The following is a 14,323-nucleotide window of genomic DNA, read 5'->3' on the forward strand; positions in this document are numbered from 1 at the left end:
TCACCTTCCAATGCAGGGGCTGCAGGTTTGACCCCTGGTTGGGGAGCTGAGATCCCACATGCCTCACAGCCGAAAAACCAAAACATAAAAAAACAGAAGTAATATTGTAACAAATTTAATAAAAACTTTAAAAATGGTCTATATAAACAAGGGGGACTTAAAAAAAATCACCCATGGGTTCCCCTCTCTATTGAGAGGCAATAAAGTCGAAAGATCTGAAGGGATGAAATAAAAATTTCTGTTACCCCTGACTTCACTTTATGGGAGAAATAGACATTCTATTATTGTTTCAGCAATTGTCAGGTTAAGACCAGGACCTGTTGTAGGCATCTGTGTTTTCACAGTTGCTTAGTTCACTCTGCAGGGTAGCCACCTCCAATTCACAAAATCAAAAATTGGTCACCACTCAGCATACATAATGGCTTCCTATCTTAGGAAGGGGACTGTTTGCCGTTTGTATGAAAACTAAGAGGTTTTCTGCTAAGTTTTGATGTATAAAAAAATTCTTGCAGTGTCATTAAAAAAAAAGTGTTAATTGCTTATTGTTAGTCACAGTGTTTTCTCTGTAGTTTTAATAGTATTGATATTAAAAATCTGTGTATTTGGTTCCCGCATCACGTATTTTCTTTAAAAAGTTCATATGGATCACAAACTAGGTGAGTACTCAGTGACAGAATGCTTTGTTGTGTATTTGTTTCAGTAATTTCTAAAATTATTGATAATGTGGTTGCCTAGATACTGGAATAAGCTGTTTTTCAATTTAGATGAATGATATCAGTGGAAGGAAACCCTATTCTACTGAATTCATCTCAGTCTATTTTTTCAGTATCATCTCCTAAAAGAGTTCTATGTATGTGGGATATTTGAACAATAAAAAATGACAGTTTGCCTTTGATACCTGCAATGGTATGATTTTTATCCTATAGTAAGGAGCATAAAACTTTGTGTGATGGAAAATTTTTTAAATAATTAAAAAGCCATTGAAGTTCTAGTAGGAAGAACAAGTGATAAAAACAAGTGAAAAACCAGTGGTAATGAAATAGTAATACCGATTAAAGTCCATGAGATTATCACTTTGAAGTAAAGTTTTTTTTTTGTTTACTTTTTATTTGAAAAAAAAAAAGTAGTACAATAAATTATAAAGACAGCACAGAGTTCTGATGCACACTTCACTTGGCTTAGTGATAACAGCTAACATAAATAACCACATTATCAAAAAGTTGAAACAACACTATTAACTAAACTATTATTTGGTTTCTACCAGTTTTTACTTGCATTCTTTTGATGTATGTGTGTTAGTCGCTCAGTCATGTCCGACTCTTTGTGATTCCATGGATTATAGCCCACCAGTCTCCTCTGTTGCCGTTTCCTTCTGCAGGGGTTTTGATGTATAAATTTATGAAAAATTTCTTTTTGGAGTGTAGTTGCTTTACAGTGTAAGTTTCTGCAGGATGGCAAAGTGAATCAGCTATACATATACATACATCCCCCTCTTTTGTGGATTTCCTTCCCATTTAGGTCACCACACTGTGTTGAGTGGAGTTCCCTGTGCTACTTCAGCTCTCACTGAAGTAACTTTTTAAAATGAAGATGGTTTAGCTGGGCCTGGGATCAGACTGGAAGCTACCCTCTGTTCACCTTGTATGGTGTTTGGGCGCTTGGTCACCTTGTCTGCCCCTCAGTTTATTCATATAGCAGATGAGTTTATCATCGAACCTGCCTCATCAGTGATGTAATACCTGCTGAGGGTTTACAGTCAGGCCTGGTACCCAGAAAGACTCACTGTGTCTTAGTGTATTTGTTGGAAAAACATTGGGTGTGAATACAGAACATCTGGATTGCGTGATAAGGAAGCACTCCTTGCTCCTGTAACAAGAAGTCTGGGGGAAGGGCAGAGGGGGCTTCATTTTTGGCCCGGTGGCCTCCCTCAAGGCCTGGGGTCCCCAGCTTTTCTGGGAGTCTCCCGAGGTCTCCACTAGTCTTTTCCTGCCTGATTCAGACCATCAAATCCTTGCAGAGGAAGGGGGCCATGCCCTTCTCTTCACTGTGGCTCACTTGAAAGCAGATAAGCTTTTCCTGCCAGCTTGCCTCTTTCCTTACCCACCAGATGCCTTCCGTATTTTGTTGTTCAGAATCACGTGACTTGCCTGCCCATTTCTAAATCAAAGGCAGTAAAGTACCTGCCTTGGTTTAGACTAATCATTCTTGACCTCCTGGAACTGGGGGTGGAAATGGGGGTTTACCTTTCCTGAAACACAGTTGCTCCTCACTAAATGAAACGACGCGCGCGCGCACACACACACACACACACACACACACAAAATCAGGGCTCTGTTCCAGCAAAAGTTGCTGAATCTGATCTTTTTTTCTGTTTGCAAGATTCAGAAGAAAAAAATATTGGCAGCCCAGAGTTTCTAAAATATGATACATTTAATTATTTCCGAAAATATAACTTTGTCTTACTGTTGCGATTGTAGGCCTGTAAAGAAAGTAAAATAGCTTTTCTTTGTAATTTTGGAATTTCTTTTTAAGCAAAAGGGACTCATTGAGAAGCCACACAAACACCTACCCCAACCCCAAATAAGCCTTGTTTGCTTCTGTCGAAGTTATCTAAAGTATTTGTTCTATGATAAAAAAGTTTTTTTTAAAAAAGTATTTTTTTAGTCTATGTAGCCCACTGTAGATGACATTAGCTAATTGCTAATTGATTCCTGAGCCCACAGCATCTTTTTCCTTAGCTTAAGAAATGATGATTCATTCATTAAATTTAGTGGTTTACCAGGAGCTGGATAATTAACCAACCTGAAAACTACTTAACTAGACAGGAAGAGCAAAAACAAAATTCATATTAAAACTTTGGCTTAAAGTAAACACAGTTGTTTGGATAGAAGAGGACAAATAAGTTATGCTGGATACACTGGAAATCTAGTCCAGCCATTCTCATTTAATTGTGGATTTATTCATTTAATTGTTGCCACGAGTCATCTGACTTTAATGGCCTGATGCCTCCTCTGTGGCTTTTTTTTTTCCCTGCCTTAATTTTTGCCATTAAAAATAAAGTAAAGGAGTGGCATCAGGTAGATAAAAGAATGTTTCATATGTTTTAAAAAAAAAGTCAGCCCTTGCCTTTAGGATTTGAGATCACAAGGGTGGAACTGATATCTTCTCTTAGTTATGCCATCTGTCCTGAAGAGGTCGAGAGGGTTCCAGATTTTATATGCCTGCAGTGGTTTTGTTTTTGCTCTATTTCCTACTAGAGTGCTTCTCATTATCTGTTTTTTGAAGGCAATTATGCCCACATCAGCCGTGCCAATGGGAATAAACAGTAGGGATGAAAAGGACAAAGGAGGGTGTGAATGCTGAGTTAGCAGGCACATCTGGAAGCTGAGGTGCTTTCCCTTTTGTGGATGGACCCTACATAAGAGGGCTACTGAATCTTCCTTCCCTCTGAGTGTTGCTAAGTTACACCTCTGTGACCAGAGGTAGGCAGTATATTGAACTCTGACCCAGGAAGCACTTGGAGTCAAACTTAACATGATTATGGAATCATGACTGACTCACTTTGCTCAGAATAGCCTGTAGCTGCATCCTACATCAAGATCATCTCAGAAGGTAGGACTGATGCTGCTGCTGCTGCTAAGTCGCTTCAGTCGTGTCTGACCCTGTGCAACTCCATAGACAGTAGCCCACTAGGCTCCTCTGTCCCTGGGATTCTCCAGGCAAGAACACTGGAGTGGGTTGCCATTTCCTTCTCCAATGCATGAGAGTGAAAAGTGAAAGTGAAGTCACTCAGTCGTGCCCGACTCTTAGTGACCCCATGGACTGCAGCCTACCAGGCTCCTCTGTCCATGGGATTTTCCAGGCAAGAGTACTGGAGTAGGGTGCCATTGCCTTCTCTGGAAGGTAGGACTGAGCATCCTTCAAAAGCAACCTTTTCTTACCTCAGTCAGTTGACTTCCTTCTTCTGAGAGCACTCAGAGGAAGCACAGAGGGTTTGAAGACTAAATCAGTGTTTGTTGTGTTGCCTTTAAAAAGTTCTCCTGGGACTTCCCTGGTGGTCCAATAGCTAGGACTCTGAGCTTTCCCTGCAGGGGGCATTAGTTGGAACCCTGGTGGGGGCACTAAAATCCCACATGCCATGCAGCCAACAAGTTTTATAAAAATAATAAAATTAGGTCTTAAATAAATAAAACGTAAAAAAAGAAAAATTCTCCTGCTTTAAAAATTTTGATTCTAAGATCTAAGTAACAAAAAATGCAATGAAGTCCTTAGTTTTGATGTGTGGCTGTGTTTTAAGAAATCTGAATTTCTTTTTATGATTACCACTTCCCTGACTCTGCATGGACTATAATATCGGCAGATAATAGATCATAAGCTGCCTTTGTTCTTATATCCCCACGGTTTATTGCAGCTAATAAATTCCACAAAAGAGGAGGCAGGATCTTTACAATATGTGATTGGGAGAATTTGGGACCAGAACTGTAGAGGGACCTTAAGGGAAATTTAAGCTAATTGGGAGCCTGCCATTTCCACTACCTTGTCTGGGTGAACAGGCCTGAAGCCAATTAACAGAAAGAGTGGTCAGGTGGAAGGCACATTCCAGCCCCCACTTACGCTGTGTTACAGGGGACGGCTGCCCTGACCTTTAGAGGAAAGTCCATGCTTTAAGGTTTTTTCCATCAAGCAAAAACTTCATCTAATTGGCAGGTTATACTGAGGGAGGCAGACTCCGGGAAAGCCTTAAATGTGTGGTGATGGCGAGATTCAGGCTTGACATTGAATGTGCTGCCCCCGCCCCGCTGGAGCCTGTGAGGCTGTGAGTTTTAGAAGCGCTGACCTGCCTTTTTCCTTCTGATTTTGTGTACTTCTGTCACTGTCTCCAGACGGGATGCTCTTGCCCCATACTTTTTCATGTCGACAGGACATTTCTGACTTATGAGCACTTCTTCCTTCGAAATGAAGGTGGCTAATCCAGGGAGGGATAGGTTTGTTTTTATGTCAGCTGTGTTTGTTGAGTCCTAGAGATTATAATGAGAAAATAATTGACTGTTAAATAGAAAACAGATGTAATAAAATAATGCCAGAGAATGAATGTTTATCGTTGGTTTTATTTGCAAAAAAAAAAAGAGTCCAACATTGTCTGCTTATCCTGATGCTTTTTAAAGTTTTGAAAATATTTACACATTATGACTACTACTCACATGCTACTCAGTGAGTATACTCACAAATCATAGAAAAGGTTTTTATTTTTCGTTATAATTTGTTTAAGGCCAAATTTTTGAAGATCTGGGGCAGGAATAAATTTTAAAAATTAGAGCCTGGGGACTTCCCTGGTGGTCAGGTGTCTGAAGCCTCCACACTCCCAATGCAGGGGGCCTGGCTTCCATTCTTGATCAGGGAACTAGATCTTACATATTGCATGTAAGAGTTCTAATGCTGCAACTAAGACCCAGTGCAGCCAAATAAATAAATAAGTAAAAATAAGTATTAAAACATAAAAGTTAGAGTCTGTTTTGGATGTGAATAAGCAGTGTGTGAAGAAACATTTTTAGAATGGATACGTGTATAGGTATGGCTGGGCCCCTTCACTGTTCACCAGAAACTGCCACAACATTGTTAATTGGCTACAAATACAAAATAAAATAAAAAGCTTTATTTAGGGGAAAAAAAGAGAAACTTTTAAGCTTATCCAGATTTTTATACAGGGATAATTTAAACAATGAGTAAGTCGGTCAGTAATTCCTCACGGTCCTAGGTCTTGCCTGTTTCGCCCTGGTGTGATGAATGACAGGGGCCAAGAGTCATGCCATGGGCCCTGTCTGCACACCTCTCTTTGAGGCTGAGTTTTCTTTCATCTACATGCACAGGGGCAGATCCTCATTCTTTCCCAAGTGCTTAAAATCCTTTTCTAAACGGGGAAGAAAAAAAATCTCCTTTCAATGACACTTAGAACCATCCAGATGACATAAATAAGTTGTTTTCCAGAATATGAACTGATCATACTTTCTTAATGACAAAATTAGGAGGTGGCTTCCTCAGAAACCTGATAACAACAGCTGCAAACCCGTCACTGAAATGACTGCAGGGTCATCCAGTTAGAACCGGGAATCACGATGGAAATTCTGACCGGGGAACTGGCCGGGCTTTGTGGTCTCTGCCGACATTAACGGAACAGGAGGTTAGGGTCTGGTGCTGCCAGATAGTAATTAGAATGTGTTTAGTTTGTTGTTTCTTTAGCACATAGACACTGAGGAACCAAAAGACTGGATTATCTGGTTAAAAATAATCAAAGGTCCTTGCCTCCCAATTCTCAAATTCTACAGTTTTCTATTAAAAGGTAGGAGATCTATTAATATTATTTCCTGGTTGGCAAAGTTTGGCAGAACTTGTGCAGAAGCAAGTATAATTGCGTTCCCCTCTAGCAGCAGCAAATGTAGAAACAAGAAACATTGATCGTTTTAAAATTAAATTTAGTTTTCATTATAAAATGCCAGAGAGTTTCTTCATAGCCGAAACCTGTCATGTTCACAATAAGACCAAAAATAAAACCCAAACAACCTCTGAAGTGAGGTGTCATGTCTCTTGGATATGCCAAGAGCAGATTGTCTTGGACTTTGATAACAGGGTGCCTACCATAATAAGACATGTCTTTACATTAGTTAAGGTTTAAAACATGATTAAAGTGACTTCTGTGTACGTGACACATATTATTTCTCATAAACCCTACACATTTTCTACTTGTATTATCAAAGAACTGTGGACTCATAGCATCAAATACAAAATCAGGACTGGAAGGCAAGGGGCTGGTGGGCATTTAAGAAGGGCACACTAGTTTGCCGGGGAGCCTTGCCAAAGCACATGCAGGGCCACTTTCATGAGAGCGATAAGCTGCATTTTACCCTTATCTAAACTCAGAATTCACTGGCGGGGCCTTGACTGGGTTGTGTAAACTCTGCAAACTTCATTTTCAGTGCAGGCCAAATGGGAAAATAATACCTACTGTTGGAGTGTGTGCAGATGAAGTGAGCGAACACATACCCAAACTCAGATCCAGCTTTTGGTGCATCATGGGCACTTGCTCAGTGCTGCTTTCCTGTCTCAATTTTAGGGGAGAATGGGCTTAATGGTTACACCTCACTTAACGCTCTCTGGTTTTGAGTCACTGAAATGTTATTTTCTCCTAGCGTATTAGGTGTCCCACTTGGTGTGCTGGGCTGGTTCGTTTTCATCCCTGGTGTATTCTAATACCCTCATCATCCTTCCAGAATTGGATTCTTGCTTCCATGGCATCTTATCAGAATTAGAATACAAGTTAATCATTTTAAATCACCTCTGGTTCTTCTCTGAAGAACCTAGTCTGACATAAGAATGACATTAGTGTTAATTTCTGTGTCTGTGTCCGTGTTTTATATTCCCTTCTGTTTTTGGCAAACAAGTGTGGTTTTGATACGATTAGACCAATGGCAGCCCACTCCCGTACTCTTGCCTGGAAAATCCCATGGATGGAGGAGCCTGGTGGGCTGCAGTCCATGGGTCGCGAAGAGTCAGACACAGCTGAGCAACTTTACTTTCACTTTTCACTTTAATGCATTGGAGAAGGAAATGGCAACCCACTCCAGTGTTCTTGCCTGGAGAATCCCAGGGACGGGGGAGCCTCATGGGCTGCCGTCTATGGGGTCGCACAGAGTCAGACACGACTGAAGCAACTTAGCAGCAGTAGCAGCAGCAGCAGACCTAAGGATACCGCTTAAGAATGCTAAGTGTCTTAGGAGGGCTTCTGTTCTGCCACTTTCTAAGCATCTGGGTCCCTTTGTGAATGGAGGACGCTCCGGAGGCGTAGTGCTGCTCTTTGGTTTTTGGAGTGTTGGGTTGGGGGTAGTGCGGTTTAATGGGAACTAGTCAATTCTCCTGTTCCTTTATGACTGGCCCTTTTTATTGCTTCTTTGGCCTATGGAGCTAAAAGCCTGGGAGCAGCAGGGAAGTGCGTCTGAAATTCTACTGAGTGAAAAATCTTTGGTGGTGTGTGGATTAACCTTCACGGGGTGTCTGTTAGTAGCTGATGATTTCCTTGCCTGTGAATATAGCTGCTATAACTTGATGTTTAGAGCTTGTGCTGTGGATAAAGGCCCATTTTCTTTTTTAGCTACGACCCTCAGGTGCCTTTTCATATATTCATTGCAGGCAGTCTTCAAGATTTTTGTTGTGAGCTGCACGATTAAATATGACTATGAAAAGAATACAGGTTTTCTCCTCTCTCTTCTACATTCACTGAGCAGTGAACTGCTCTCTTTTAAAGAAATTTGGTGAAGAAGTTGCATTAAAATCTTTAGCTTATAGTATGTTGTCTTCCCTGCCCGTGTCCTGCAGCCTGCCTATAGCAAGTGAATCCCTCATAGGCCATTTTAAATTTGGGGGTTTTGTGATCTAGGTAGGTGTAGTTTTTTCAAAGTCAGTCTCATACAGGCTTTTTCCAGCTACCTTCAACAGGATTCTGGAATGGTCCTGAAAAAAATGGCTATTTTTAAACACTAAAGCATTTTGCTCAATGGTTGTGTGTTCTTTTCTCCCACTGAGGCCTGGGTATATGTGCCCTGTAGTATTTTCATTGGGTCTGTGTATCTGTGAGCTATTTTTTCCTTCAGTTTTTCCCTCCTTTCTTTCTCTTTCTGCTCTTACGGCTGAAGGAGGTTGTTTATCAGCTTTCTTCAATATCTGAAAAGATTTTAAAGAAGAAAGTACTGAAAATAAACATGTAGTTTCCATAATATAAAGGACTTCCCTGTAGCTCAAGTGATAAAGAATCAGCCTGCAATGCAAGAGACCAGGATTTGATCCCTAGGTTGGGAAGATCCTCTGGAGAAGGGAGTGGCAAGTTACTCCAGTATTCTTGCCTGGAGAATCCCATGGACAGAGGAGCCTGTGGGCTACAGTCTGTGGGGTTGCAAATTGTCAGACATGACTGAGAGACTAACACACCCATTTCCATAATATAACCTCAATAGCATTGCAAGGGAGATGGGTTTGGAGTGGGCTTTTTGGGTTTTACTTCATGTTTTTATAGAAATACATACTCCTTTGCAATAAGAACATATTACTTGTAATATTTTTATTTTTAGCAAATCAAGCTTTATAAGATTGAAAGATGGAGTAATGTTTTCTCTCTTTCTCTTTATTAAGCAAATACTGTAATCACCAAGTTATAAGATAAAATGGCAATGTGGATATTTATCAGAATCAAGTTAAAACTTTTGAGAAGCAGAGTGTTTCTTCCTGCCTGCTGTATTCCTTCACTTCTCTGAAGTCATTCTTGTGTTCTCTGGTTCCTCCTGTTCCCAGCAGTGTGTTTACACACCTACCTTGGCGCGTGCTGCCGCCCTCCTCATACCTGGAGGAAATTTCCCTAAGGTCAGCAGCCCTCACCTCTGCTTTGTCCGCTGTGCCTTCTCAGTCAGAGGACTTTGCCTTTGTGTTTATTTCTTCCCTACGCAGCCCTGAGTGTGTGTACGTGTGTGTCTCTGCACTCGGTCGTCTAGTCAGCAGCTATAGGCTACCCACTGCCGCATTCTTGGGCTTCCCTGGTGGCTCAGACAGGAAAGAATCCGCCTGCAATGCAAGAGACCTGGTTTGATTGCTGGGTTGGGAAGATCCCCTGGAGGAAAGCATGGCAACCCACTCTAATATTCTTGCTTGGAGAATCCCATGAACAGAGGAGCCTGGTGGGCTATAGTCCATGGGGTCACAAACAGTGGGCCACGACTGAGCAACTAAACCCAGCACACTCATTAACACTGGCCCTGTCCCACAAGCTCTTGTCTCCTGGCTGCCCTGCCAATTCAGACTCAGTTCCTTCCTTCCTTTTTTTTAAATGTCTTTTTTTTTAAATTGTGGTAAAAATCACAAAATATAAGACATACTATTTTAGCCATATTTAATTGTGCAGTTCAGTGGCACTAAGTCCATTCACGTTGTTGTGCATCTCTGACCATCATCCATCTCCTGAAGTTTTCACCTGAAACTGAAGCTCTGTCCTCATTAAGCAGTAAGTCCCCCTCCCCACAGCCCACCCCCACCACCTGGCCCCTGGCATCTCCTGATGTACTTTCTGACCATGATTTGACTATTCTAGGTACCTTGTATAAGTGGAATCAAACCGTATTCATCTGCCCCTTCTGTATGTTGGAATGCATTTTTAAGGTTAACTTAACATACATCCTACAAACAGATTGCACCTTCTGCCCCCTGCACGCCCCCCCTCCCGCCCCCACTCCGGCCATGTTATACAGCGGGCCCTCACCAGCCGTCTGTCTCATATGTAATAGTGTACATGCATCAATCCCAATCTCCCAACCCATCCCACACCACCCTCCTTGGTGTCCACAGGTTTGTTCTTTATGTTCTTTATCTTTCATGTCTCCCCCCACCCCCCACCCCTCCCTAATCCTCATGCTTGAAGGAGGGGCACATTCCTGCAGCCTCAGGCTATTGTCTCTTCTTTCCTTAGCCTTTTCTTTATTACACTTATGAATTTGAATTTATCTTTGTTTATGTCTGTTTCCATGCACCAAAATGGCACAGGCATCATCCTGGTTACTATTTGTTTGTAGCTCTGACTCATCCCCCATGTGTTTTTGAGTGAATAAGTGTTTTGAGAAATTTGAAGGAGAAAGTCCATAATGATTTTACTTTTCCTGATACCATGTATTGCAGGTTGATTCTTTGTTGGGTGGACTAGATTGGCTATTTTTATGCCATATGATATGATCCTGTGATTTTTATTAGTTACCAGCTAAAAACTGCAGGTTATAGGTAAAGCAAAGAAAAACTGTTAAATATTAAGACATGTACATAAGTCAACCTTATGCATGTGGTTATACTTCTCAGTCATCAATGTTTGGCTACATCCTTGCTTGTTTTGCAAGGGGTGCAAGTTTTATACCAAAAACCAGGTCTGATGGAGAGCTTGGTCTTCGTCATTTATAGACTTATTTAAGCACTTCTTACCTTTCCCTGAGAGTGTCTTGTAACTGAACATGGTGTTAAAAGGTGAGCCTGAGCAGTCTGTTACCAGCAGTGTCTCTGCATCCTTATAATTTTTGCTGTATCACAGGTTACAGTTGCCCTGGGAAAGACACCTGAGGCTTTTCAGGCCTTTAAAGCTTTCTAGAGAACATCATGATCGTAGAAGGTGCAAGCTGCTGGGACGTACTTAAGGGAGGCATTAGTGGGACATTAAAAAAAGCCCCCTAAAATGTTGCTCACGTTCCAACATAGTCACCGATTCTATTAGCTCTAAAGTTTTTAATTACTTGAATATTTAAAATATTTAATTATCAGAAAATGTGAAATTACTCTGTGGTTGTAGCTAAAGCGACAGATTAATTTTCCATTTAATTGGAAAACAATATTTGAACAAGTTGTTTGATTATATTTAATATTTTATAAGCAAGTAAGTTGAATGTAATATATTCTCTCCTGAATATATCATATATTTTGTTTGTTTCAGAGCTGTTTTCTTGCTGTTTAAAAATTGTTTTTCAGAGAGTTCTGAGGTTTGTATTGTCATTAGAATGAATATGAATTATAGTTATTACTCTTGTACCCCAGGCTAGCAAAAATTTTATTTTCTTTTAGGGACAAATTTTCTTATTCTGGGAACATTGGAGTTTCATATTTACATGTTCAGTGTATAACATGTGGATATTATAAATTCTGAGCTACCATTAGCATTTTAGATCTAGTATATAGATTTTTGATATTATTTTCTTCTTCCAATTCTGAGTAACATCTCTTCTTATACACGGATATTTCATATAAAATTGAATTTTAGAAATTATTTTCCAAAAGAGATGTGATGTCCTTTATTTCTTATGGAACTGAACAAAAGGTTTTTTAGTAAAATGAACTGATTCTTATAGAAAGATAACCCACACAGTCTGTAGAGAATTTTTAAAAAGAAATTAATACTAATAGGTGTCCCTGTTTATTTCTATAATCTGGGCTCATTGGATATCTAGTGAGATGAGTGATGAGAATTATGGGGTCTTCTCTGTTATCCTGAAAAATAGTATACTCGTTGGACTATATGGAGATTAATTTGATGATATGATTTCTTTTTTTAAATAAAAATGTTAAGATATGTTATTTAAGTTTGGTAAAGGTGATATATTCATAGTCCACAAATCACACATTACACATGGATATTACAAAATACTGCCTTCCAGTGTCCGGCTCTCCTCCCTTTATGCAATCACTGTTCCTGGGTTCTTAGGGATCCTTTCACATAGTACCATTCTTTTCTAAGCTAACGTGAAAATATATTCTTTTTTCACATTTTTGCATGAATACTATCCATCATCTTCTGAGCTTTGACTTCTCTGCTGAGAATGATTGGGCAGTCTTTTTATATTGAAACATAAATAGTGTCTGTTTATGAAATAGTTTAGTAATTTTCCTTTGTACAGATGGGACATTGTCTGCTGATAAGCACTCTGCTGTTCACTGGGCTTTGCACCCCAATGAATAACCTTTGTCCTTAAGCTACTTGGCATTGACTGTCTTGTGGATAGATACCTAAAACTGAAATTGTACATTTGTGGGTTTGTATGAGAGTATATACACATGTAACTTTGATGGATGTTTCCAGACTGACCTCAGTAGATATTGGACTAGCTTATACTCCCATCAACCGGAAAAGGCAATGGCACCCCACTCTAGTACACTTGCCTGGAAAATCCCATGGATGGCAGAGCCTGGTAGGCTGCAGTCCATGGGGTCGCTAAGAGTCAGACATGACTGAGCGACTTTACTTTCACTTTTCACTTTCATGCATTGGAGAAGGAAATGGCAACCCACTCCAGTGTTCTTGCCTGGAGAATCCCAGGTACGGGGGGAGCCTGGTGGGCTGCTGTCTCTGGGGTCACACAGAGTCGGACACGACTGGAGTGACTTAGCAGCAGCAGCATACGCCCATCAACAATGCCCAGGAGACCCCCTGCACTCTGTCATGTTACCTTACAATATGAGGTTCTGTGAAATCTGTTCAGCTGACAAGATGTGCCTTTAAAATTCCTCCCTTTCCATGCTCTCTAGAACAGAAGCGGTGTTGACTCAGTTGGCAGCATGTGAGCTGAGAATGGGCTTCCTTTCCTCTTCAGGAGAGCATGTCACTCAATCCCTGTCTTCCTGGAAGGAAAAGGAAGCCTTAGGGGTAGGGGTGGAGGTTCTTGTTATTCCTTCACAGACAAAAGACACAGTAGTATTAGTTTTTTCTGTTTTTAATTCTTTCCATTCTATTTGTTTTTTGGCCATGCCGTGTGGCATGTGGGATCTTAGTTCTCCGAGCAGGGATCAAACCAACACCACCTGCTTTGGAAGCATGGGATCTTAACTGCTGGACTGCCAGGGAAGTCAGTGTTTCTGCTGTGGGTGGGTCTTCCTGCTGCTCTTTCACCGACATCCCAGTGCTTTTCCCCTTACTCTGGCACTGCCACCTGCCTGCACCTTCTTTGGTCTCCAGATTCATGTTGCTCTTACATCGCTGGCTTTTTGAACATGCTGGTTGACTCTCCCTTCCTCTCTTCCTAACTCCTCTCCTTTGATCAGAACTAGGAGAGCTCCACCTCTGGAGAGGTCCTGACACCTGCCTCCCGTGACCCATTATCCTCTCCTCTTCCTTCTGGCCAAACCAAAAGAAGGTGCACACAGCAACTGCTGATTCCCTTTCTTTCCAACATAGCAATTATGTTTAGCATAGCCTAGCACCAGGCTTCATTTTAAATGTGTCTTTTTCTTTTAATGAGAGCATGCCTGTATTTGTTGCTCTGGGTTCTGTTTTTGAGGGAGGCATGCGTTAACTTCTGGTGGCATGAGATCTCTTTCACAACCTTTGCATCTAAACACAACTTTACTTTCACTGAATGCACTTGTAGTTGTAAAGGGCTACCTATTTTTAATTTTTGTATCTAAACAGTTCTTCTCGTGAAACATTTTTGTAGCAAACATTTCGATAAAAAATATACTATTCCTTAGATAGTCTATCTTTCCTTACATTGAACGTTTAAGTTTTCAAGAATCTCTTCTAGATTAAGTTGGGGAAAATTTGAAGGGAGGGCAAGGAAAGTTAGATTATATCAGCAGAAATCTAGGCTTTTGGACTTACTCCTATTTTAAGTCCCTGGAGGAACTAATTTTCCTGAGAACTTTGTATTTTAATCATAAACAGACCTGATTCAGTAATACTTTCATAAACATTTGGCTGAGAGTTTGGCATTAATGTCCTGAACTCATAGAAAGAGAAACATATTTTTGTGGATTGGCCAAGAAA

At 40.7% G+C, this 14,323-nt stretch overlaps 1 protein-coding gene across 15 annotated transcripts in view; it reads left to right on the top strand.

Annotated features, from left to right (window-relative positions):
- PARD3 (par-3 family cell polarity regulator) overlaps positions 1 to 14,323 on the top strand; it is a 579,453-nt gene that overhangs the window by 277,748 nt on the left and 287,382 nt on the right. The window lies entirely within an intron of this gene.

This window comes from Bos mutus, chromosome 13 (genome assembly GCF_027580195.1).
Source record: "Bos mutus isolate GX-2022 chromosome 13, NWIPB_WYAK_1.1, whole genome shotgun sequence".
In the NCBI taxonomy this organism is placed as follows: domain Eukaryota; kingdom Metazoa; phylum Chordata; class Mammalia; order Artiodactyla; family Bovidae; genus Bos; species Bos mutus.